This window comes from Alligator mississippiensis, chromosome 11, assembly GCF_030867095.1.
Source record: "Alligator mississippiensis isolate rAllMis1 chromosome 11, rAllMis1, whole genome shotgun sequence".
NCBI lineage: Eukaryota > Metazoa > Chordata > Crocodylia > Alligatoridae > Alligator > Alligator mississippiensis.
The window spans coordinates 16554440-16582401 of NC_081834.1; the positions used below are offsets into that span (position 1 = coordinate 16554440).

The 27962-nt window shown below is 40.9% G+C and overlaps 1 protein-coding gene and 1 long non-coding RNA gene across 4 annotated transcripts in view; one reads left to right on the forward strand and one right to left on the reverse strand.

Moving 5' to 3' along the window:
- Positions 1-27962, reverse strand: part of LOC109280665 (uncharacterized) — a 596100-nt gene that overhangs the window by 198761 nt on the left and 369377 nt on the right. The window lies entirely within an intron of this gene.
- LOC109280664 (uncharacterized) lies at positions 496-27908 on the forward strand. The gene is made up of 4 exons (XR_002087056.2): positions 496-662; positions 3325-3604; positions 25629-25831; positions 27819-27908. It is a non-coding gene; the product is annotated as an uncharacterized LOC109280664 (long non-coding RNA).

Below are 27962 nucleotides of genomic sequence, written 5' to 3' on the forward strand. Positions count from 1 at the left end.
CAATCTACTTGAACCTGTTTGTCATACTTTACTCTGTTATTGCTAACAAAGTACATAATGCAAAAAGCACTGGCAAAACAGTATTTTTGGTGGACAGAAATAGGCCTGGATTGCCAACATGTGAGCTAAAAAATCTTGAATAAGGGAAGCAACAACACCTTCAAGAAGCAGGTCATTTTGGGTAACTAAGGGCCAGTTATTTTCCTGTTTTCCCAAGTGCACATCTGTTATTAACACATCTTATGAAAATAAACATGTTGAATTATACTTCCAAAATAGAAAGGGCCTTCTACCAGTGCCCAGTAAATATCTACTATCCCTAGAAAAGCTCTTTAAAATCCGCAGCAACCGTAGGCTTGAATAGAATAATTTCCTCCACACAGAGAGCCGTTCTTTAGAACTCCAGCCATTTGGCAGTGAGCTAGCAAAGCCGCACAAGGAAGGGAATTAGCCATGTCAGCATCTTCTCTGGCTGCAGAGTGCAGCTCAGTCCCTCACCCTGCCAGAAATCAGTTGTAAAAGACGGCATGGCAGCCTAGAGGAAGGTAATCCTGGCCAGCTGTTTCCATCTGAAGCCAACCACATCAGTAGCACAGCTAGCACTAACATGCATCAATTAAGAAGATACCTGAGAAGCTGTAAAGAGGAATTCTGATACTAAGGTCAGCTAAATGCCGACAGGATACTGATAATGTTTAGATAATTGTGGTTAGCTGTTTCAAAGTGATTTTGCAATAAGCTGCTCGTAGACAGCAGGATAGCAATGGCTAGGAGGCTTAAGTATCCAAAACAGTCACACAGGGGATGTGATGCCTATCGGTGTCAGTAAAGTCAAATCCATTAAATGTCCCACGAGGAGATAAAAATCCAGAATTTTCTGAGAAAAAACTGGCAATATACTGCATTGTAGGGAAAAAGGTGCTTCAAAACTTGATCAACAACCAGTTTGTTGTTCTTGAGCAAGAAAGGTTTGGGTTTTTTCCCTCTTAACCATCTCTGCAATAACAAAAAAACAAATGCATTTAATGCAGCTTTCTACAGACAGATGCTGACTGAGGTACAGTGAAGCGAGTAATAGCTCAAATTTGACTCAGTTAAATGTAAAGGGGGGTGGGACACGAACAAACCCTGTGTCCTGTCTTTTAAGTGGTGACGGTAACTATAGAAGAGATCAGATCTGTTCTTACTTGCTCGGCCTAACTTTTCCTTAATATATCCTGAAACAACAAAAGAATTCTGTAACGTATTATGCATAGAAATTATGAAGGCTTACAGCTGTCAGCTAAATATTTTTATTCAACCTATAATTAACTATTTCTAGGAGCTTGGCTTTACTACAAAGACTAAACTAAAGAATGGGAATATTACATTTCCTGTGTTATTAATCAGTAATTTGTGTTCAAACTACAGATACCGCACCTTTCAAGCATACTGTCTTCTTATTCCTATATTGCTCAAGGGAAAAAAAATGAGGCTTTTTAAAATGCTATACACTATTACACAATATAGACTACACTACAGGTTTATGCTATACTAACTACACTATTTTGCTAATCTACTCAGATAACAGTTTAATTTCATTAATAATAGTTGTGGTTTAGTGTGGTGCCAAGATTTACCTCTTTGTTTTAGAAAAACAATTTAATTAGGAGCAGCGAGCACAATCTTAAATGAGACATATTATCAAAATAATAATTGAAAGTTTTTGTTTTATTTTGGTGTTTTTGCTTTTACGCTAATTACACAACGACTGTACTCTGTGATAACTGAACATGTTAACTGAATCAGAATGGCCAAATCTTTGGAAACAATCACCACTGAGTCTATTGCCGGTTACACTCAGCGTACAGTGTATTTCTTACATTAGCAATTCCTGGGAGAGGTTCGGGTGTATTTGCTTCCCACTGACTCACTACACTTACGTGAATATCTTGCTTGCATTTCCACAAGAGCTGGATCCAATCTAGAACTTCATATCAAACAACTTCCACCATCACCTTGAACTCTGTTGGGATGTAGTGAGCTCTTGCTCATGAAAGCTGATGAATCTCCAATTCAGTTAGTCTATAAAGTGCATCCTTACCATGTCCTCTGCCTGGCTTCAAACTAACAGAGCTAACTACCTCACTTGAACTTAGTGAGTCAGATATAGCACAACTTGATCCAAGACACTCCCAGACTCCATCTTCCACCCTACAACATAATCCAAGCTGAGCCACCTCTTTGCTAAAAATTCTCAATTTTCAGATCAGAGAAAAAGTTGTCTTCCTATATTCATCCCCTCCTATAATTAGAGACCTATTTAATTCATGGCAGGACAAAGGGTTTTTTGCAGGCATTTTGTGGCAACCCCGCCCCTCGGCGCTGATTGGTGGGGAGGCTCTGCCCCTTAGCGCTGATTGGCGCTGGGTGTGGGGAGGAGGAAGGAGGGGGAAGCCACCATCTTGGTTGTTGGATGCCTCTTGTGCCACCCTGCCTCTTGGCGCCGATTGGCAGAGAGGCCCCAGCGGGGGGATGGAGGTTCGTGCCGCTCCACCAACTGGCTCCTTCCCCTCCCAGCAGCAAGGACCACTGGCTCCCACTGGGGAGCCAGCATTTTATTTTTATTAAGTTTTGTTGTTGTTGATTTCACAGTTCTCACAAAATCTGCAAAACTGCAAATTAAGTAGATCCCTATCTATAAGCAGAACAATCTGAATCAGCTCTGTTCTAAACATTTTGGGAAGGTGATAATCCCTATCCATTCACCTCTGTTTACTTTTGTTAGACTTCTTTAATAAATGTAAGCCTCCCAGCCAGAAATGTTTTTTTTGCCCCAAATTTGATTTACACTTCCTTGAATTGATTTTAACTTGAGGGGGAAATATATCCCCTAGATTAAATTCCTTCAAAATATCTACCAATCAAAACTACAGTACTTACATAACATTTATGAAATATTTTGTGTTTTGCTGCTAAGAATCGATGTAGAGATCCCCATGTCAATTAACCAACTCTCTCTGTCCCAGAGCAGTGCTTATAATATCTGTGGAGCAAAAACATGGGACTATGCAAACCAATATGGCTCAGTTTTGTATCACAGCATATAAGAAAGGCATATTTTTGTGTTGGGTTAAAGTCAACAGAAGAGACAAAACTGGTAGGGAAAATATTGTACTGTCTTTGTTCAAGTGTATAAAAAGGCAGTGTATAAAGAAAAATAAAAATGTAATAAATGCTGCTAGGAAACCCTGCTTCTTTAGTACCATTTGATGTTTTAATGACAGATGCCTACACCACTCCAGTGATGCCATCCCTGCATGCATATTTGTTTTATTCCTGCAGTGAAACCTCAGGTCAGAACTTAATGTAAAATAAAATGAAGCAAGAAAAATATGATCTTTGCGACCAAACACAGTTGCTATGTTGAACCATTCTAAGATCACATTAGCTAATATTACTTCAAGCAGCTTTCAGTGGCAATACCAAAAGTGTGACAACGAAAGAAAAACAGAAAACAAAGCCCGGACTTTAACACTTGCATGCCAAGAAGTCCTTCCACTCAAGCCAAAAGGAGATGTGTGCCCACCACATTAATATCCAAACATCTAGCTCTACCTCATTTGTAAGTAAAATTTACTTTTTAGTGGTATTTTTAAGCACATGTATAAACTTCACCATAGTTAAATAATGCAGCTTTTGCCCTTTTTATATCATGTTGTGCTAAAGCCAGTGTAACAAAGCTGCCTGGAGAGTTAAATAAAATATAATTAAAATGATATGGAACATCTGGAAAACTGTATGCATGGCAGAGAGTTGACCTATTTTACATTTAAAGATTAAGACCTGCAGTTTTTATGTGCTCTCTTGTGACCGTTACCTAATTACTAAATGCAGACAGAGAAATATACCTTCACCCAACATGCCTTGTCAAATGTGATTACAAGGAAAATTTGTTAAGACTCTATAGCCATAAGCATGATTTATTTTCTGAGTAATTACAAGATAAAAATGCATCAATATTTTTTCATTTTAATTGAACAATGTCTGCTGTTTTAAAGATAAACATTAAGGTTGGTATCCTCAAACATGACTAGTGCTTTTGGATGCCTTGATTTTTGGTTGCCAAACCTAAAGGGAGTCTAATTTTTAGAACACAAATCTCAATACTTTCTGAAATTAGGCTACCTTAAGGCAGTGCTCAATCTCTGGCGCAAGGTGCAAATCTGGGCTCTGGAGTCATGTCATCTAGCCCAAGAGGATCCCTGAGGCTCCAGAAATTTGGTGGTGTAGGAGCAGTTGCAGTATCAAATTGCCATGGCTCTGGAAGCCCTGGAACTCTGGAAGTGTTAAAATTGCTATGGGACTGGGCCAACACATGGAGTTGCTTTGTGGCCAGAATTGCACGCACTAGGTTTAGATAATGCACCATGCTTGTGCCCAGGATCTGTCCTGTGGCCACTCATACAGACTGCAGGCTGGAAGGTTGAGCACCACTGCTTTAAGGCATTTCTGTTTTGGCACCCATCCACAAATCATTAATTGCTTTGGAAAAGCTTGCTTCAATTTTATGAAAGCATTGCTATTTAGTACAGTAAATTATGCCCTGCAGTTTGCAAACACACTCACTATCTAGCGTATAAAAATGTTTCTTCCTTGGACCAAAAGAGACCAAATTTATTCCTGAATTTTTTTCAGATTTGTGCAAGATGTTTGCAACAAAATATTGAACTGTACCACATCAGTTGAAATTTCATTACGTACTCTGTGCTCAGAGAACAGTTGCTTAGTGAACCTGAACAAGTCTATAATTCTCCATCAGTGATGCACAATGTTGTGACTTTGAATAAAATCAGGTGAAATTTGGCAGTTCCATTTGACTTCCTTTGATGCCTAAAGAGAAATTTGATGGAGGGCAAATCTAAACAAATTACAACCACATAAAAAGATCTATAGAAGCCTTTGAAAAACCAAATGGCTAAACTTAGCACAGGACAATGCAGGTTAGATTCATGGGTTTTTCACATGAGTATAATGTATCAATGCCCCCGCCCCACTGAAGGCAGTGCAAAAAGTGTTCCCATGAATCATTACATCTGCATTCTTCAAAGTAAATTTTACACACACCACCCAAAGCTGACAGCAATTCTGAAAAAGGAAGGCAATCTTATGTGTAATCATATTCATCATATAATATCTCATGGGCTTACTTTGGGATGCAGGCTTGGACTCGTTCATGCTTGCTAAGCAACAAACAGTATATCTAAAGGTTCTCAGCACATATCTGGCAGGTTTCACCCTGTTCTTTGTGACAACAGACACTTCATAAAAAATAGATGAGCTGAAACCAAATTCATGATCTGAACAACATAAAATTTGGGAACTAGTGGCATTCAAACCCAAAGAGAAATCTCATTTTGACAGCGGGTTCTCTCTTTTTTTAAATATTTTTTTAAAGATTTAGATCCAGATCAAAAACTCTTCAATCCTATCTCAATCCTCAAATCCATTAGGTCCTTATCAAATTATACAAAGATTTAGCTCAATTTCTTGTAAGAGTGAATAACCTAAATGTCTTAAATACAGGGGAGGGGGAAATAATAGAAAATCAAGAATAGCTAAACAGGTGCAATTCCTATTGAAGTCAATAGGACTTTCAAGCTAGGGTTGTAGATTTGAGGTGCTATCTGTATGCAGAAATACATATATCTCATAGATTTTCAGTGACCAAAAATGTTATGCTAATGTAGTGTTTCATAACGATGCTATTTCTCCTATCAGTTTAAACAGATTCAACCCATCACTATTTAATTAACAAGACTGCATTATTTTCGCTTTGCCTAGATTGAAAGCAAAGCAACAAAAAGTAAACTGTAATGAGTATCATCTGTTGTTAACTGTGATTTGTTGTTTTTGGCAGACACTAGGATTCTTCTGCATAATCTATAACACTATACCTGCAATGAATACAGTATGTAGCGGTAATGTGGAGCAAACACTATACAAGTATTATTGCCAGGCCATAAAATTGATATTCATGTGTTTCTCCATAAAGCCAGAACAAAGCGCAATGATTTTGGCTGTATGCTATTTAATTAGAATCGGTGCTCCCAAGAGGAAGTACAATCCCTAACTTTTCACCTGAAGGCAAATTCCAAGTTCCTGTACAGCAAAGCTCATCAAGGGGAAATGAGGCACATCCTGTTTACTTCTCCACTCACTTAGTTCATTAACAGCCACACACAGACACCTCACTATGTTTGAGTTATTTTGTGTGTCTTCACAAAACATTTTTGTGGTCGCAATTAAAAATCAAAATTTTGTAATGTAATACCTGTGCCTTACGTATAACAAATTCTTTGAGTTTTCTGTGAACTCAAGGGATTCATTTTTTTCTTTTTGGTGGTGTTCAAGAGAAACTTAAGGACAAAGTTGAAATCAAAAGCTTAAAGGAATATGCTTGATGTGGTTATGACAGTCCTCCTAATGCCCTCCTCCTAGATACCTGTGGACAGTGAATGCCTTTCTTCTAGCAAGAATTAAAGTTGAGTTTTTAAAAAGGATCACATACACCTTTGAACATTTTTTTTTTGTACATGCTCGTAGAATATTTCAAAGGAGATTTCAATATCTACTTGGTAGTGCAGTCTGCATTTCACTCAATTTTACAGCTATGTAGATTTGGATAAAAGGTCTTGCAGAGAATCTATGAAGACCTTTTCTCCAACCAACAGAGGACACCAGCTTTTATTTCAGGGCACGACCTTCCCAGTCTACACACGAGTCTTTGCGAATCTGATTCTACTTGAGGCAGACAGCACCATTTTCTGTTTGAAGGGAAAGTGTAACAGCTTTAGCAACGGTGAAGGCTAACCAGAGATGCAAATTTCTGGTCTCGTTTATGAGCACCTAAATTTTAGGGCATATTCATATTTGGATTTTGGTTCCAGTCCATCTATTTCTAACTAGTATTACTGGATGCATCTACACATGCACTTTAATGCACATTAATCTATTTTAATGAGCATTAAACGTCACTAAAAAAAAAACAAAAAACAAAACAAAACAAAAAAACCTGCAGGCATTTATATACGTATTTTTTGTCCTGCAACGTGCCGGAGATTCACTGCTTCAGCTCTGCACGCGAGCTGAGGCAAACTGCACTGTACCACATGCAGTTGCATAAGCAGTGAAACGCGCATCCACGTGCAAAAATGGCAGTGGTGTGCTTTTGAACTGAAGCACCTCTGACATGTTTTAATTTAAAAGCATGCTGTTGCCACTTTCTCAGTGCTGACACACATTTTGCCGCTTATACAATTGTATGTGTCTCAGCGCCAGGCACTTTTCAAAGCAGCTAGCACTGAGGCTCTTACATGTGCAAATGTGTGCAAAAATGTGCTATTTAGTTACTGCACATTAAAATAAGCTAATGTGCATTAAGCACACTTAAAAACATGCTCTTTAGTTAATCTGCATTAAGACAGGCAAACGCACATTTCCTAGTACTTTACAATGGAAGTAATAGATTTAATATGCATTAACTAAAACATGTTGGTAATGAAATAAGTACAATTGCAGCACTGAAGGTACTCACCATACCCTTTTATCTGACAGAAATTAATTATGCATTTGGCGTGAGTTTTTCTTCTTTATCAGACCAAATGATATATGTCATTACATTAAAACTGGGTAACATCCTAGAGCCTTGGGCTATACATTCTCTGCATTTAGGTTAATGGAGACAGCTGCCAAAGATGTGCAGTGCAGTATTGTAGAATCATAGAATTATAGAAAATGAGGGTTGGAAGTGACCTCAGGAGGTCACCTAGTCCAAACCCCTGCTCAAAGCAGGACCAGCCCAAACTAAATCATCCCAGCCAAGGCTTTGTCTAATTGGGTTTTAAAAACCTCCAAGGAAGGAGATTCTACAGCCTCTCTGGGTAACCTGTTCCAGTGATTTACTACTCTCCTCATGAGAAAGTTTTTCCTCACATATTACCTAAACTTCCCTTGCTGCAACTTGAGACCATTGCTCCTTGTTCTGTTATCTAATACCACTGAGAACAGGCTAGTTCCATCTTCTATAGAACCCCACTTCAGGTAGTTAAAGACTACTATCAAATCATTCCTCAGTCTTCTCTTCTGCAGACTAAATAAGCCCGGTTCCCTCAGCCTCTCCTCAGAAGCAGGGGCAGTGGTGGGGAGGGGCTTGGGGGTGCTATAGCCACCCCAATATTTGCCTTAGCCCCCCTGTAGCCACCCCTCCCAGTGCCGCCGCTATCCAAGCCTCCCACTTCCCCCTTGGGCTGCCACTGCCACCAACCACACACAGCTGAGCCTGCCTTGCTCCCACCCAAAACCCAGAGTGGTGCAGTGCTCCCAGCCCAACTAAATAAGTATGTTTGGCCAGAAGATGTATAGTGCAGTCCCCGCAATTTTGCATCTAGCCCATCTCAGTCCCCCCCCTCTAAACATTTTCACTGCCCTCCACTGGACTCTATAATTTGAGCACATTCTTTCTATAGCAGGGAGCCCAAAACTGGAAACTACTCTAGATGTTGTCTCACCCATACTAAATAGAGAAGAATCACTTCACTTGATCCGCTCGTAACTCTCCTACTAATGCAGCCCAGTATGTTGTTTGCCTTCTTCACAACCAGGGCACACTGTTAGATCATACTTAGCTTACTGTCCAAGGTAATCCCCAGGGCATTTTCTGCAGAGCTGCTGCTAGCCAGTCAGTTCCCAGCCTATGGTGGTGCATGGGATTGTTCTGTCCTAAGTGCATGACTTTGCACTACTTCTTCTTAAACCTTGAGATTTCTTTTGGTCCAATCTTCCAATTTGACAAGATCTCTCTGAATCCTAGCCCTATCCTCCAAAGTATTTACTACTCCCCCCAGCTTGGTGTCTTCTACAAATTTGCTGAGGGCACACTCTATCCCATCTTCTAGGTTGCTGAACAAGATAGTGAACAAAAACAGCACCAGGCGCATTCCACTTGATACTGACTGCCAGCTAGACATCGACTCATTAATTATTATCCTTTGAGCCCAATGATCAAACAGTTTTCTATCTGCCTTATAGTCCATTCATCCAACCCATACTTCCTTAGCTTGCTTGCAAGAATGTGAAAGAGTATACCAAAAGCCTTGCTAAAGTCAAGGTATATCACGTCCACTACTCTTCCTGCATCCACAGAGCCAGTCATCTTATCATAGAAGGCAATCAGGTTGGTCAGGCATGACTTGCCCTTGGTGAATCCATGCTGGCTGTTCCTAATCAAATTCTCCAAGTGCTTAGAATAAATTCCTTGAGGACCTGCTCCATGATTTTTCCAGGGATTGAGATGAGGCTGACTGGTTTGTAATTCCCTGGATCCTCCCCTTTCTTAAAGATGGGCACTATATTTGCCCTTTTCCAATGATCCAAGACCTTGCTTGATCACCACGGGTTTTGAAAGATAATGGCCAACGGCTCTGCAATCACATCAGCCAACTCCCTCAGCACCCATTGATGCATTGCATCAAGCCCCATGGATTTGTACATGTCCGAGTTTTCTAAACAAGCCCTAACCTGTTCTTTTACCAATGTTGGCTGCTCACCTCCTCCCCAAACTGTGCTGCCCAGTGTAGTAGCTGGGAGCTGACCTTGCTTGTGAAGACTAAAGTAAAAAAAAAAGTCATTGACTACTTCATTGTTTTACATGTCATCTGCTACCACCCCCTATTTAATAGGGCACCCATACTTTCCCTGATCTTCCTCTTGCTTCTGATATACTTGTAGAAACCCTTCTTGTTACCCCTCATGCCCCTTGCTAGCTGCAACTCCAATTGCACTATGGCCTTGTTGATTTTATTCCTGCATGCCTGAGCAATCCTCTTTTACTCTTCCCTAGTTGTTTGTCCAGGTGTCTACTTCTTGTAAGCTTTCTTATTCTTTTTAGCTCATTGAAGAGTTCCCTGCTAAGCCAAACTGGTCTTCTGCCATACTTGTGAGTCCTCCTGCACATTGGGATGGTTCATTCCTGTGCCTTCAGTAAGGGTTCTTTAAAGTACCACCAGCTCTCCTGGACTCCTTTCCCCCTCAGAATGGCTCCCCAGGGGAACCTGCCCATCAGTTCCCTGAGCGAGTCAAAGTCAGCTTTTCTGACATCCAGAGTCTGTACTCTGCTACTCTCCTTCCTTCCTTTCCTTAGAATCCTGTACTCAATTATCTTGTGGTTTATTCTGCCCAAGTTGCCATACACTACTACATTCCCCACTAATTCTTCCCTGTTTGTGAGCATTGGGTCAAGAGCAGCACAGGTTCTAGATGGCCTCTCCAACACTTGCACCAGGAAGTTGTTTCCAATACTCTCCAAAAATTTCCCGTGTTGCCTGCATTGCTCTCGCAGCAAATGTCAGGGTGACTGAAGTCCCCCATGAGAACTAGGGGCAATGATCAGGAAACTTCCACTAGCTGTTTGAAGAAAACCTCATCCACCTTATCCTCCTGGTCTAGTATAGCAGATACCCACCATGACACCAGTGCTCCAGTCAGAGATATACTATATACAGAAATCTTTATAAGCTCATAAAAAATGCATCCCTGAATCTGTGGCCACGTAAATTTATCTCATACTGAATTAAAGGATGTTATGCAATCTCTTTCCACTAGCTCACACCTTCTTAAGCTTTGTACCAGCGTCCCTGGCATTGAATATTCAGGTTGTTTTTGTTCTAAATTGACGCTGTCTGAATTCTGAATTAGTTCTGAATCTAGTGCTGATAAAGTATATTACAGTTGCTTCCTGCTGCACCCCCATCAAGCAAATGTGGTTAAAGTCATAGTGATCCTGAAGACAGTCTACCTAACAAACGATCTTACTCTAATCAGTCACAAAATGTACATTATATTCCTCTCTCCCAGCACATTCACACAGAGTTGTTAGACAAACCACTAACATCATTTTAATTAGAGCTTCTTAGTTGAGTGGGGTGCAAGCAAATGATAGTAAGAGTGCAACAAGCAGCTCCTTCAGAGGAACTGCTTCAGTCAGGCCTTCACAGCAATTATTTAAGAGTTACCGGCAAGAACTAAACTATGCTATAGAAGCAAAAGTGAAGAATAACTGCTAGAAATTAAAATTGCCCTGATTTTGTTTAGAAATTGGAAATCAGACACTTTTATCATAAATGAACATACAAGTCACATAATTAAACAGGTGAAAAAGGTAAGCAACAAGCTAGACCAGGGGTGGGCAACCTTTTCTGGCTGCCAACCAGAAGGACCCACCCTGGGTTGGAGGCAGGCATGTGGGATAGCATTATGACCCTGTCACTGCTGCTCCATGTCTCCCTGGAAGCACGGGGACAGAGCTCACAGCTGGCATTTGTTTCTGGGGCAGCATCGGAAGAGCACCTGAAGAATGCACCCTCACCAATGAATTCTGCAGAGATGCTCCCAGGGACACCCCAACCACCTGCTCTCAAACAAATTTAATAAATCTGTCCCAACGCATCCATAGTAGTTACTCTCAAGTGTGTTGGAAACCAAGACTTCAAGGGCAGAGGCAGGGGAATGCCTTTACAGCAGCTTCACCACCTCATTTCCAGGTTTGGTAGGAGTAGTCAGTAGGATGTGCTTGGGAGCGCTCTTGCCAAGAAACACTGGAGATATGGTAAACAGATCCCTTAGAAAATACTATCCACCAGCATGCATAGAAGCAGGCACCGGTCCACAAAGCTCCTCCTACCGTGATGCATTGCATTTATTATCCTTAGCCTCTTTCTCCTCATTTCTGTATTAACTGAATGTTTTGACTAGTAGTGCCAACATGTTTTATTCTTTTGAAACACTTAAACAGAAGAGTGAAAGGGTAAAGTGCTTTGTTACAAAAAGAGTCTTAGCATTCTTGCTCATGGAGGAGACATAGCTGCCAGTCCAGTGATGGCAATCCTTAGGGATGGAACGAATCTACCTAGCCAACAATGTAGTAGTTGTTATAGAGGAGAGATTTACACCCAGAATCATAGTTTAGAACAACCACGAGTGCTGCCAACTGGACAGGGGTGGGTTTTAGGAAGAGCTCTGGTTTAATTTCTTCAGTTCCATGGCTATCTGCTATCCATGAAACTTAAGTTTAAATGAGACTAATTATGCATGAACAACCTTTGGTATGTTAAATTCCCTTTTTTCCCCTAGTGGCTTACTTCAATTCCTAAATATAGATATTTTATTTTAAGAAAGCTGTTGGTCAATATCATGGCTCACCATTCCTAAAAGAAATGGCCAAAAGAGACTCAAGAGGAGACAGGTCTGCCCAGTAATGCACAGTAGCAATGACTAGAAAAACTGCCAACTTATTTCCCAACAAAAGTGACGGCCACTGATTTAACACTGGACTGGGTATCATCCTCCTTGTCCTATTATGTCTCATAATTTTTCCTCTTTCTCATGTTCATGAGCCCTTCAATGCATCTTTGTCCTATCTGTAGTATACACCGTTGGACCAGAAACATTTTTGGGTCTCTGTTGCCCTGTGTCACACATTCACATACCCTTTCTAGACATAGCATAATTAAGCTTACTGTAATTTTTCTAATCTTAAAAGAAGTCGAAACAAGAATTCCTAACTAACTTAAGATTTCACATACCAGTGTAGTGTTCCAGGGAGAGATCCATTCACATGAATCAGTTATGGACATCTCTTTGACGAAAAATTCCATATCATCTTATGTTGTGGCTAAATGGAAGTCTTATAATTGTGGTTACTGCTTTTGAAAAAGATAGTTTCTGGATAGAAAGAAAATGATGATCTAACTCAAGGTAAGAACAGTTCTTTACATTGGTGAATCCCCCTTGCAGAAAAAGCAGAGCAACATATATAAATCTTGGGATAAAGCAAATAAGAGGCTACCCTGGTGGCCTGAGTGTCAACAGAAGAACCATCACAGACATTAAAGATGATCAGATAAATCCTCTGTTCTTTCAAAAAAATATTTCTGCCGAACACTGTGCATCTCTAAAATGGGAAGTGAAAATCCAATCAACAAGCATGTTTCTACTGACTTCTAAAAGTCCTGAATCAGGTCCCAAATGCTAAACAAGAATACAACCCTGAGAAATAACTGTTGGCAAACAATGGACCTCCCACAGAAGCAAACGGGGAATAGCTGAATCATTGCTTAGGTCTAAGCACCTGTCCACCCATTTAAGATCTGAAAATAGCTACTGTTGGTAGGACCAGGTGTCCTTATTGATTTGTATCATTGAAGAATGGGCAAACCTTGATGGTCTTCTATTCACATGGAAATTCCCTTCCACCACTCAGAGCAAAACAGATTTATTCAAGCCTGAACTCCAGAATGCAAGGCAACTAAACAATAGATCACACATACTGGCAAGAGAAGGGGTCAACATTGGTCTTTTAGGATTATGGCAGTTGAACTGTGAGGCCTTATTTCCTTGAATGGGTAGCAGACAGAGACCTTGTGCCCAAGAAGTGGGAAGAGCCAGGCTTCCTAGCTACTCAGATCAAGCTTAAAGCACATAGACCCAATGCGGTGGAACCCAAACACAGCGGCCTGGCAACTGTCCAACAACGTAATGATACATCTTTGTAAATGGCAGTTTCTTATAATGTAATTACAGTTAAAATTTCCTAGTCTCTCTGAAACAGGCTAGTACTGGAGTAATACCCAAGTAAAATAAAAACCACCTGCTCTATTTATCTCTGCCTTAAAACCCCAATCTAATTACTGCAGAGAAACACAGATTAACACATTTAGATCAAAATGGTTGGGTCAAAAGAAGGCCCTTTAGAGATAATGTGGCCCACTTTGAAAGGATGATGGGGGACCTCATCATCGGTTAAGTAAGGTTCACCATTTTTCCTATGCTGTGGAAGCAAAGGAACGAATGGAGTAGATTTTTTTGGTTTTTTTTTTAACATAAACAGCATTGGAAAAAGTGAGTTTTCTGAGACATTCCTTACTTTATAACTCATACTCCTTCCTTAATATCAGTTACTAAAAGTGAAAATTATAAAGTTCAGGAAAGGATCAAAGGAGAATTTTTTTTCTTTTTGAACTAACCTTATCATTTCTTCCTCCAGGCTGGATCAAGTGCTTTAATAATGCTTTTTCCAAAATTAGTTAAACATGTACACAAAATGAACTTTTTAATACTAACACAAATAATGAAGGAAGTAATATCTATGAAGCAAAATAGTGATGATGACGCACCCAGTATATGTTCCAGAACACTTACCACATATGCTTCAAAAGAAGAATGGTGAATATTGAGCCATTCATTTTGAATTTTGCAAGAATGGATTTCCCAACAGAAGTTATAACACACTGCAGGTACCAAATATAACGCTTAAGGAATTATCATACAAGTGTCCAACCTGGGTATAGTACTTATCTTCTTAGCAGTGTAGTAAAAACACCTGTCTGATATACCAATAAATGCAACCATCTTTCACAGCTGTAGACTCCATTTTTATGATAGTCCATAACTGTGTGAACCACTTTGATAAAGACAGGGCATAACATTTTTTCCAGTGAGTGACTAAAGCAGTTCTCGGTACCAGCTAAAGAAACGGTTGTCGGTGCTTCTCTCTACTTTTATCTCCCACAAGGATAAGCTACATCAATGTGACACAGACACACATCCACAGGGAGAATTTTCTTAGGTCTCAAATTATTTGAAAGGTTAATGATGACCAACTCCACTAGCTAGGTCGAGCATGCTGTTCTTCAGGTCTCTTCAGTGGTTCTGAGACAGACACGTGTACAATTTGGGGTGTTTCTGTACTGAGTCCACATGTGTTGTACTATGGATCCAATTCTCAAAGCCCAGGCAGTGGTTGGGATTAAAATTAATTTAAATTCAGTTTCAAAGTGGGGTACCAAGCAGAGCTGTAAGTGGCCAGCACTGTGCCTGGGTGGTGATGGCACTAGGTACATGGGCAACAACCAGGTTTCAGTTGCAAGGGGAGATGTCACTGCGTTTTTTTACCATTAACAGCTGCAGCAAACCTCTGGCCACTGCTGCACCACGTGCTTTTGTCACTGCTCTTCCCTCTCCAGTGGCAGAGCCGGAGTCACTGCAGAAAAGGTGCAGAGGGGAGTAGGAGGCAGCCCCAGCATAAGCAGGGGCTCATGCCCTGCTTCCTACCCATCATTATGCTACTGCTAGCAAGATCTGTGTTTTAACATTTGCAAGGGAACCCAGGTAGACTTAAGATCTTGTGACCTACATTCTATTTTGTATCAGTTCTTTCCAAGTATGATACACCTGACTTGAATTCAATAATTATTCATTTGACCTAATATAATCAAACTGGGAAATTCATAATTATACATGTTATTTTTTTTAAATAAATTTCTTCTAAACTTTTCTGGGCAAATTTAACCACCACATATATGAATGTATAAGAGCAATGCGGGGGGGGAATTGAGGTGTGGAGAGGAGTGGGGAGGAGGAGGCAGGAAGGCACAGCACAGAAGAACACAGAGCAAACTTCCACCACATACAGCTCTGCCAATGTATCTGGCTAGCAGTACTCCTGCTATATCACTCCTGGATATCATTGGAATGGAGACTGCCAAATGCACTATACGTTGAGCCAATTTGTGCACTGGCTTTTTTTGTGATGTGCATAAATGAGTTTTTGGCTGGGTTCAAATACATTTTCACTTGCGACTTAAGTGACAATTTGAATTGTGGTGTCCAGAGGTGAAAGGTTTGCACATATTGCTATGCCACTCTGCCAGCTGGCTTCCACTGTCATTTCATTTCTCTGTTTTTAAAGTAAAATGCAAAGTGTAAGGCAGTGGCTGATATGAAGTGATATTTAAAGTCATGTCCGCACCACTGCCTTGGAAAGAAGCTCTTGAGCAGGTGGAAAATTCATTGACAGTCCTCACTCTGTCTATAAGACATGCTATTTTTACATAACACCTTTAATGCCAATGCACTGGCAGCCCTGAGCATTGGGATTTTACCAGGGATGGATAAAACAGAGGTGGATTATGTTATGCACTAGTTACTGAACTCAGTACAGTATAACAGTGTGAAATTTAAAAGCCTGTGACATACAGGAGGTCAGACTACATTGATCAAATGGTCCATTTGGCTTTAAATGCCGTGAACCAAACATGGAAAATTCAAATCTAGGTTCCAAACAGCCTGACACCTATAATTGCAGAGCTCCAGTGACTTTGTTCAGGTAAAAAGATCCCAACGATCTGTGGGGAAGGCAGGGGCCCGCAATGGGACACTTTCCTGCCTGTACACCAATGTCAGGAGCTTGGGGAATAAACAGGAGGAACTGGTCCTCCTGCTAAACAAGAATGACTATGACCTCATAGGGATAACAGAGACCTGGTGGGACTCCACCTATGACTGGGCCACAGGTATAGATGGCTATACCCTGTACAGGTGCGATTGTGCAGATAAAAGGGGTGGGGGTGTAGCCCTCTATGTCAAGGACAGCTACACGTCCCTCCAAATTGACATTGCCACCCAGAAAGGATGACTGGAGTCTCTCTGGTTCAAAATATGCGGGGAATGTGGCTCAGGGGACATCATGGTAGGAGTCTACTACAGACCTCTTAACCAGAAATAAGAGCTGGATCAGGAATTCGCCAGGGAACTGGCTGAGGCTGCACGTTCTTGGTGCATGGTTGTTATGGGAGACTTCAAATACCCGGACATCTCATGAGAAGAGCACTTGGCCAGATCTGATCGGTCACAAAGCTCTCACATGTGTGGACACGCTCTGCCTGACTCAAGAAATCTATGGGCCAATGAGAAGTAAAGTGTTGTTGGACCTGGTACTGGCCAAAAGGGATGACATAATCAGTGAATCAGTGGAAAGATGGGTGATAGTGACCACGAGCTGATGACCTTTACTATCTATTACAAAGCTGGCAAGTCAGTCAGGAATACTGAAGTCCTCGACTTCAGGAAAGCTGACTTTGACAAGCTCACAAGGCTCATTGTTGAGGCCCTAGGGGACCACGACTCTACAGGAAGAGGAGTCCAAGAGGAATGGTTGCTCCTTAAGGGAGTGATCCTGACAGCATAAGGGATGGCCATCCGATCTCAGAGGAAGGGTAGCAAAAAGGCACAGCAACTCCCTTGGCTCAGCAGGGAACTTGAGAACCTCCTACACCTCAAAAGAGAGACTTATAAAGGATGGAAGGTTGGAATTACCACCAAGGAGTAGTACCCAGCATCCTGCAGGGAGCAGATCAGGAAAGCCAAGGCTGCAACTGAGCTCCATCTGGCTTCACATATCAAGGATAACAAAAAGTCCTTTTTCAGATATGTAGGAAGTCAGAAAAAAAAGCAAGGGTAACATTGGACCACTGCTGAACCAAATGGGACAGCTGATAACCGACACCCAAGAAAAGGCCAACCTGCTTAATGGGTACTTTGCGTCGGTCTTTCATCAGTCCAATGGGACCGCCCTGCCTAGAAAGGCATGGGGCAGCCAGTGTGAGGGCATATTTATACCCAGCATCGGTGTTGATCTAGTAAAGGATCACCTTGAGAGGCTGGACACCTTCAAGTCAGCTGGTCCTGACAGATTGCACCCTAGGGTACTCAAGGAGCTGGCAGGTGTCATAGTCCAAACATTGGCAAAAATATTAAAAAATTCATGGCACTCAGGTGAAGTACCTGAAGACTGGAAGAAGGCCAACATGGTACCCATCTTCAAGAAGGGTGGGAAGTAGATCCCAGGAATTACAGGCCAATCAGCTTGACCTCAATCCCCTGTAAGATTCTCGAGAAAATTATCAATGAGACCCTTCTGGATAAGCTGGTTGAGGGCAACATCCAGAGGGATAGCCAGCACGGGTTTGTTGTGGGTAGGACTTACCTGACCAATCTCATCTCCTTCTATGACCAGGGGACATATCACCTGGACAAGGGAGAAGAGATTGATGTCATGTACCAGGACTTTAAAAAAAGCCTTTGATCTGGTGTCCCACGACCTCCTCATGGAAAAATTGGCCAACTGCAGCCTCGGCTACACCACAGTCGGATGGCTGGGAAACTGGCTCTGAGGTCGGACCCAGAGAGTAGTGGTCGATGGCAACAAGTCATTATGGCACTCCGTAACCAGTGGCATCCCCCAAGGCTCTGTCCTTGGACCGGTTCTCTTCAACATCTTTATCAACTATGTGAACATTGGTGTCAGAAGCACACTGGCTAAGTTCGCTGATGACACTAAACTTTGGGGCATAGCATCCACACCTGAGGACAGGCTAGTGATCCAGGCTGACTTGGATAAGCATAGTAAGTGGTCGGACACAAACCTGATGATGTTCAATACTGATAAATGCAAGGTACTCCACCTCGGGGGGGAAAAAACCCTGCAGCATATTTATAGGCTCAGTAGTACTACACTTGGTAGCACCATGGCTGAAAGAGACTTGGGGGGTCATGACTGACCACAAGATGAACATGAGCCACCAATGCAATGTCGCAGCTGGTAAAGCAAACAAAACCCTGGCTTGCATCTATAGATGCTTCTCAAGTAAATCTCAGGATGTCATCCTCCCACTGTACTCAGCCTTGGTGAGGCCTCAGCTGGACTACTGCATCCAATTCTGGGCTCTACAATTCAAGAAGGATGTCAAGAAGCATGAGAGAGCCCGGAGGAGAGCCACGTACATGATCAGAGGGCAAGAGAATAGGCCTTATGAACAGAGGCTGAGAGCCACGGGACTCTTCAGTCTGGAAAATCGCAGGCTCAGGGGGGACCTGGTGGCTGCCTATATGTACTCAAGGGGTGTTCATTAGTATCTGAGAGAACATCTGTTCACCAGAGTGCCCCAAGGAAAAACAAGGACCAATGGTCATAAATTCCTACAAGACCATTTTAGGCTGGACATAAGAAAAAACTGTCTTTACTGTCTGAGCCCCCAAGACCTGGAATAGACTCCCTCCAGATGTGGTGCAGGCACCTATTCTGGACTCATTCAAGAAACGCTTGGATGCTTATATTGCTGGGGTCCTTTGACCCTAGCTGACTTCCTGCCCCTGGGGCAGAAGCCTGGACTTGATGATCTTCGAGGTCCCTTCCAGCCCTAATGTCTATGAAATCTATGAATTCCAGATAATATACACATTGCACTTAGTGCATCAGACTCTCATTTCCTAAATCTCCTCTTCCAACATTGTTCTTTCAATTGATTACCAATGACTGGTTATAAAATTTGCCCATATTCTGGCTTCAGGTGATTTCCACTTTCTGCACTTCCTTTGCTATGGCTTTGTCTCCATCAAAAATCAAGAGTGTGCTCCTCAGTGCTAGAACAACATTTAAGCATGTTGTAAAACATCAATCATGTGCATGTAACATTATTTACAAATCCAATATATTTCTCAAAGGGTCTCATAGCAATTAATGCATATTAACAGATTTCAAATGTCCCAGTCTGGCAGATATCATGACCATTTCACAGACTGATAAACTGAGGCAGAGGGAGTTAAAATATCAGCCATCTTATTGTCACTTACATTGCTAACAGTCTTGAGAGGTATAAACTAGGGCTGTGCAAAGCTTTGGTCACCGATTCAATTCAGAGGAGATTCGGCCCAATTCAGGGGCTGAATCTCCAAATCCAAATAGAATCAGGAGACCCATTAAAAGCTCTGAATTGATTCAAAGTATCTGAATCGATTCAGAAAAGATTTGGAAAAGATTAGTAGATTCGGATTGGCCAGGGAAAGACAGGCATAGCCGGGTGGCTGCAGGTTCTCCCATGGCTCCTCCAACTATTCTTGCCTCTCCCTGGGCAGGGGGAGTCATGGGGGAAGCACCCATAGCTACCCTGCCTGGCTCCAACCTCTCAGCACTTTAACAAAAGCCCTGCACTCTACAGCTGCAGCAGTCACTCGGAGCCCAGCAGTGACTGCCCTGCGCGTGGTGCCGTGCTGAGCCACACTGCACCCATGCCATGAGGGAGATGCTGCACAGGTGCCAGGTGGGTGGAGGGGGGGCAATACTCACTGCCCTATAGGGCAGGCCCTGCCACGAGTACCCAGGGGTCCTGATTACTGCTGCCAGAGCCAGTGAGTGCAGAGCTTCTTCTTCTTTTTTTTTTTTTTTTTTAAGTGCCAGGAAGCTGGGGCCAGGCAGGGGCTAGGGCTGGGCTGGGCAGCCATGGGGGCTTCTCCCATGCCTCCCACCCCAGGGAGAGGCAGACATAGCCGGAGAAGCCACAGGAGAACCTGCAGCCACCGGGCTGTGCCTGCCTCTCCCCGGCTGATCTGAATCACCGAAGCTCTCCAAATCAGCGCCGAATCTTTCAAAGCCAATTTGGCCAAATTGAATGGGAACAGCGATTCAAATCACCTAATCGAATCACTGTCCTCCGAATCAGCCAAATCCGAATCAAATACTTTCCTATTTGCATAGGCCTAGTATAAACCGTGTGAAAATCAGCATCTCCTGCCTGAATGTCCTTTTGCAAATATAACTGCTTTAAAAGTTGACGCCTTCTAACCTCTATTTAAAATATTTACTAAACAAAATAGTCCGCCAGAACTTTGTACTTGATTTAAAAAATCATCATATGAAGAGTTTTAGATTTATTTAAATAAACATGGCCTTGTGGTCTGATCATATGATTTGGAGCCAGGAATTCAGTTTCTAATCCTGCCATTGATAACAACACAGTGTAAATTCAAGCTAATTACAACCTGCCTTAGTTTTTTCATCTGTAACTTCATGATAATTAAACTTCTCTCTTTTACAGGCCTGTTCCAAGAGTTACATTGTCATCTCTGGAAAGTGACTTGGATTTAAGTACTAAATTTTATTCATATAAATCTTTACAATCAATGGAAACATATACAGTGGTCCTGCTTTGTAATATTTTCCCAGCAGATGTTTCTTTGAATTCTTCATTACCCATTTGTCAGAAACTTTGTGCTCATCTCAAATGCCAGCAGGAGTGGAGAACAGTCCACCTTCCGTACAAATACTCCCAGGGTTCATTTTTATTTCCCCGTTTGGAGCCATGAAGTGATAAAGAAGGTCCTTCCATGCTCTACTTCTGTTTACAGAAGGCACAAGGCAATTGATTCTTCCCAGAAACAAATATTAACACTTCTTTGGGAATTTTCCAGCAAGTACATTTTATGACTAAATAAAAAAGCACCCTGTTGGATCTTCTCTGTGCAGTTATAATATGCTGTCCTAGTGCTACACATAGAATCTAGCCAGATTTAACAATAAAATAAGAAGAAACAGGAATGCAGTGATCCAGCATAGTGCAGCTGTGCCAAGCTAGCTCTAGAGCAGTAATATTCAGTCTCCAGCTCCTTAGCCACAAGAGGCTCATCAACTTATCACCTGCAGCTTTTGGCACAAAGTTTTGTCAAAGCATATTCTTTTGTACTGCATGCAGTGGATACGCCTTTCCTACAGTCATGAATAATGCAACTCATGCACTGTCTGTCTCTATCTTGTACCATCATTTTTGTTTTGGAACAGGTAGTTCTTGGCCACCATTCAAATACAGGTGTAGACAGTGTTGGTCTCCTTGGTTGTACCTGACTGCTCACCGGACTGTCACTGTTCTAGAGAAATTCTATCTATTTCCAGGGAACCTGCTAAATTCTCCAGTCATTTTGGGGCCCTGACATCATCTGTAGACAACCTGCTCCTTGTGAACAGAAGTAACCAATGTCACAGTGCCTTCCTGAGTCTGCAAGCAACTCTGTATGGTGCATGCTCCCCTCATCTGCAGCTCAGTGGTCCCTTTTCCGCTTTAAATTCTGTGGCTATCTGCATTTAAATGTCAGCACTGAGCAATTCCACTGTCAGGCATTTTAGCAGAAACATCTGTCCAATATGCCTACCCAGCAAGTCACACCATTTGCTTTACTTGTTCTGGTGTTGGAGCTCTTCACTGAGATGGCAGAGGAGAGTGTAGTTGCACATGGTCTTGTAACATATAAGCTACATGGAACAAGCAAGAGTTATGGAGCACTTTAGAAGAGAAATAGGAAAGAACTCTTCTTTAAAGTCCTCTTTGCTTTTGGTGGCAGGAGGCCTATGTTTTTAGAAAACAGATCTTAGTCACCACTTGAGCAGTTTAATATTTAGGAATCCAGCCACAGGATTGTTCCACTATGAAGAAAAGGACTTCAAAAGCTTAAGGGGAAGGGGAGCTTAATTAATTCAAATTATATTACAGTCTTACACAGTTCCTCTCACAAGCCATTTGGATGGCTGTCTGCACTAAATTCACACATTTATGAACAGGTCCTCTGAGAGCTTGTTTTTTTGGTATAGAGGTAGAGCATTAAAAATTCCCTGGACTGAAAATAAATGTATACTCAAGCATAAACCTGAGGAATCTAATTGGTCATTTTAAAATCTGACAGCAGGGAGTTGGCAAAGCTTTTTTTTTTTTTTTTCATTACACAGATTCACAGATAAAAGCTATACAGCCAAATTTTCTTGAAAAGAAAAAGTGTGCAGCAAACAGATTTTTAAAAGGAGTCCTGCAACCAGAGACAACTCACCGTTGCTCAGTCTGTCAGCATGCAGCTATAGACAATTTAAACGTTAGTACACTCAAAGTCTGGCACTTATATCCTTGTATTGGCTATATAGAGCCTGGTTATTTTGTCACTGCTTGAAAATGAATGTGTCATGCAGGCAGCACAGAAAGAAAAGGCTATGAATTTTTCAGTATAATTTTTACTTAAGCGCTAATAAATATAGTTATCTTGCAGACCATTTAATCTGCAATACATATTGAAAAACCTTCCTGATGTTCCATCGTAACACTCTTTGCCAGTGGCATTGAAATCCTAAGTACAAACCAATTTATTCTTGTAAAATATTGTTCATACTGAAATACTTCAGCACACTTCACAGCTAATTGGTTTATACATGCAAAACACAAGCAAACTGTTCAGGTTACAACAAGTCATTGCTCCTCTATCCCCTACAGATGACATGGGTGAGAGGTGGGGAAATCAGGTGCAGAATGACAGAAGGTCAGGTAAAATACTGAGCAGAGGGAAATTAGAAGGCTCAGACATACCAGAGTATGCAAGGCAGGGTATGGCCTCTGAAAGAAATAGCAGTCAAAAGAGAAGAAACAGGACATGAAAAAGGGGAATTCAAGACGACCCAGAGATTATAGAAGAGACTGGAGGAGAAAACATTCTAGATGGAGTTCTGGATCAAAGCGTATCTTTGACTGGGTCATTGGGCAACTGGTTGGAATAGCATGGAAAAGCCATATCCAAATTGTATCCTCACTGGTGTGGTCCTATCCCTTGTGTGTCACTAGGACGTCTCAGTTCGTACACTACAGTCCTTTAATGCTGCAGGGATCTAAGCCGCTCTATAAATGCGGCTTAAAATGCATGGTAAAATTTTTTCCAGCGAGTTCTGAAAATGGCCCAAAAGGCAACTGTGGGAAGACACTGGAGGACTATCGGCCTGTGCAAACTCTGCAGTGAAGATCTACACAGTCAATGAAGATTAACTTTGCTGGTGCCCAACCACGGAGGTGCCAGACATGGGCTTGGCGTAAACATTTAACAAACTGTAGAGTCATGTGCTTCGAAAACAAAGATCTTAGTCAAATCCAAGTACGCTCAACAGAAAACAAAACTGACTCATCTTAATACTTTTTACCCTACTACACAAACCTCCAGTTGCAAAGTCCATCAATTTAACCAAAAGAAGGATATTTTGCACCCTAAATTTGGCCAGAGTCATTAGGAAATTGCAACTGGCCAGAATACATTCTAAGAAAAGGCACTGTACTTCTCAATAACTTGGATGAAATATATTCCCACCTTCACTGCACAGGTGTCTGCAAGAACCGTTACTCCCAATTTCCTTTTTGTGAAATACTACACTTCATTCCTCGCTACCATCAATAATCATAACTTCAGAAATAGTCAGTCTGACATGGTCCGCTCTCAACTAACCACAGAACGTCCATTTGAAAAATGCATGGTAAAATTCTGATTTAACGAAGAGAGTATGAGAACTGAAGCACAGATGGCAAATATCCTAAGACTAAAATATGTATATCCTTGAAGAACTAATTGTTCTTTCATGGCACTGTGACCTAGACTAGTCTGGACCTGCTCTGTAGCCCTGATCGCTGAGTTGACAGCAGGAAGAGTGATGAATGGGAAAGTCTCCCACTTGCTCTGGCTGAGCAGGTTCCACTGTACCACCCATCCATCAATGTGACAGCTAAAGAAATTCTGTACAAATTTATCTACAGGGCACTAAGCAGGCAGAAGGCAAGGCATATATCCCACCAGCTGAAGGGGTAGATAAACAGAGAAGAACATTAGGCCATTTACTTTCCAGAGGTAAATCAGTAAGTTCCATTTGGCTCAACTGACTATGCAAGTGAGAAAATATACTTGAAATAAAAAGACAGGAAATTGTAAGTGTGAAAAGGACAGTCATTTAACAAAACCTTCCCAGAAAGAAGATTCCCTACCCCCTGCCCATTTATTTTAGGAAGGAGGCATCAGGCAAGAATTTCCTGTTTAAGATGAGTATAGGCATTGTGTGGGATATAGAAGGAAGAAAGATAAAAATGTAATGTAACTGGCTTCTAGAATATTGAAGGCTGAAGCTTTTTAAATCAGGATGTGATTGACATAAACGTATAACCACCTCTTCCAATTTTTCAAAGCATACATAAAAAGATAAGTTGCCTTTTTTTTCTTTTTTTTATTTAGAGGTCTGACAATACACACCTCTCCACACGCATTTTCTTTAAGTGGACATAACACACTTTTTATCTGTCAGATTTTACTATAGTTACATAGGTCAATGCAATAACAAATCTTGACTCATTTAACAATAAAACATCTTAATACATCTTCTAAAGATAACAACACTGACACTTATTTTGTTTATATAGAGAAAATGTCTTGGCTATAGCAGGCAGGGAAGGTGTATCTTTAACTTCAGTAGTAATCAAGACTGAGTTGGGGAGAAGAAATTCAAACCACTGAAGTCAAATCCATCTCCTTCCCTTCTCATGTCGAGGCAGGAAAAGTAAAGGAAGATTAGTAATAATATTGAACCAATGCAGTGGTACTACTTAAAAAAAAATGTCACTGGGCATTTAACTTGCTAATTTTGTATATGCGGTACACTAAAAGGAACACTTGACATTTCATAGATTGTAAGGCCCAAAAGGATCATTTCGACTGACTGCTTACCATGAGTAAACAACAGTCACTTTTATATTTTGTAACTTTTAAGCTGGGAAATGTTTCCTTCCTATAAAGATAGCAAGAACCAGAAATTGCCAAAACTGCCTTATTTACTCCCTTTAATAAAAGAACATCTTGTTTTAATTAATCAGCATTCTTCTTTAATTAACAGCATTGTAATCCAACAGTATCACTCGTAGCATTTTAATAACTTGCCTGTAGTGTCAAGTAACACATTCATCGGCTTTGTTATGAAAATGGCATGAGAATGTCACCAGAAATATCAGACCATCTTATTACGCCAACATTGACTTTTGAATTGGCCTCTTTTGAAATAGACATTGCAATGCAATTCTGTAGGATTTTGCTTCTGTTTAACTCTTCACACTGAAAAAACAATCCACTGCTCTTTTTTCTAGTTTCTTTTTTTCATCCCATGGACATCGAACACTAAACATGAGTTTCTCCTCATTCTGTTGATGGTGAAAAAATGCCAACCAAAATATGCCTCATCTTAAAGCTGGAACTCCTACCTAAAGTAACAACATCACCGCTTTCTTCAACAGGAACAGTGCTGGGCATAAATACAGTGATCAGTCTTTCACGCTCCATGATAGCAATTGTAAGTACACTGTACACACCAAATAAACTCGTATCATAACAGGTCTGAGATGGTTGGGTCAAGTGCAGGTAAAAATGCAAATAACTCATGAGATCTAGAAAAATAAAAATCTCATGGTAACAAATTTGGAATCCCATAAATGATTGGGTTTATATTTCCAGTGGTATCTTTGCACAGGAAAAAAATACCTAAAAAGGGCTTTAAAAATATAACAGGAAATAAGAGCTGAGTTTAGCCTACCCAGATGCGGATGTAAAGCCACAGAGGACATAAGCTCTTCTTCTGAAAAGCAATTAGAACCCCCAGCCAACCTCCGTATAAATCTCCAACTCCATTGACCTAACTTACCTTTGTAATTTCCCCTGAAAAAAAGGAAGTAGTAAATCAGAATGCTATTAAGACAGCCCATTAAACTGTCCGAAGCCTTTCTGGGTCAAGCTTTGTTGACTTCCATTCTTAAACTCAGTGTTGGTATTGAAAATAAGGGTTAGTATTGTGAATTTTTTTTTTAACTGTATTAATAAAGTATGAAAATTCCTACCATGTAAAAAACATGTGGGTTAAGAAAAGAGTTTGGCATGAAGAAGGGCAATCAAAAAGTGCAATGGCATTCAAGGGACAATATAGAGCATAGACATCTCTTTAATAGTGCTTAAACTGTCTACTCTAGGGCACAATGCTGATGTTGTTCTTGCTTTGCTGACCATATGGAAATTAAGCTTTTCCCCTGGTCTCTGCCGCTGTTTTCCTAATGCTGCCTTCTGAGCCATTTAATTACATTCTGTCATAAAACTCGGGGCTCAGTGTGACAGGAACAATGATCACCTAACTGCTATTGTGATCACCAGGGCTCTTACATTGGCAACGGAGGTGAAAACCTTTAGACTTCAGAAAGAGAAGAAAATACATTTCATCTGTCACATCACAATGGCTCTTCTAAGCCCAAACAATTGCAAATTTACAAGCCCTCTGACTTGCCATGTTCACAATAAGGCCATTCATGCAAACTTTGTTGAGGCAAGTTAGGGCAAAAGGGTCAGAGGGCTATGAACTTTGATCTATGGTTTCAAATTTGGCAGGCCTTAAAAAACCTCCTGCTTCAGTAAGTTTCTTGATTAACCTAATAAGAATTACACAAGAAGTGCTGTGATCTTAGCACTGCATCGGATTAGCTGCCTAGACAGTGTTCTGTGAAGCCTAAAAATCTCATCAAGAAGTATAATGACAAATAGAAGATGGAAGTGTTGGGGAAAAAAAGGTCTCAAGCTTGTGTTTTAATTATGCAGGCAAGGATTTGAAATGAAAGTTACCTGGGAAGCTGCATCTTTTGAACAATCAGAGCACTGTCAGTCTTTGGAAGTTTTTTCTTTTTTTTTTCTTTTTTTTTTTTAACTTTGAAGAGAGGATAATGAGTGGAAGCAAAAACTCTAAAGTGTTTTTAGTATTAATCCTCAATAATTCTGAAAAAAATTCCTTTTCTGCAGTCACCCAGCCAAGGCAGATTCTAAAACTGATATTCATATTTATCATCAACTACACAAAGTTTTGTTCTACAGGATATGCTGCCAATAGATTAACTAGGCATGAGCAAATATCACAACTACCTTATTAAGAGAAGAGTCAAGTAGGTGTTTTTTAATTAAAAGCCTTAGCATATTAATTCCTGCACTGGGCCACTAACTTTACAAGAACATTCTGAGTTATTCCATTTATTTACAAAACTAATCAAATGCAGCTCTCCTTTGGATTATGAGGATTATTGTTTTAACAGACATGTTTTGAAAGGCTTCACTATTAATATACAATTGGGGATTTGAAGAACTATAGTAAACCTATTTTTTTTCAGAAGGTTTATTATATCCAAAATTCATTTTGGTGAAGTAAATCTCAATATAATAAGAGCAATAAGTGGCTTTTGCTCCCATCTAGATGAAATTTTCAGACTAAGAATTCACTACGTGATCAGTTCTTGCCTCTTGGTTTATAGCAGTCCATACAAGTCACCTAACAAGCCATGCTGCTGAAAGGGAATCCCAAACAACTGAACAGCTGCAGAGAGGAAATAAATGGTGTAAATGGAAGAGGACTAGGGTCCAATCCGACTCCAGCAAAGCTGATGGACACATCAACC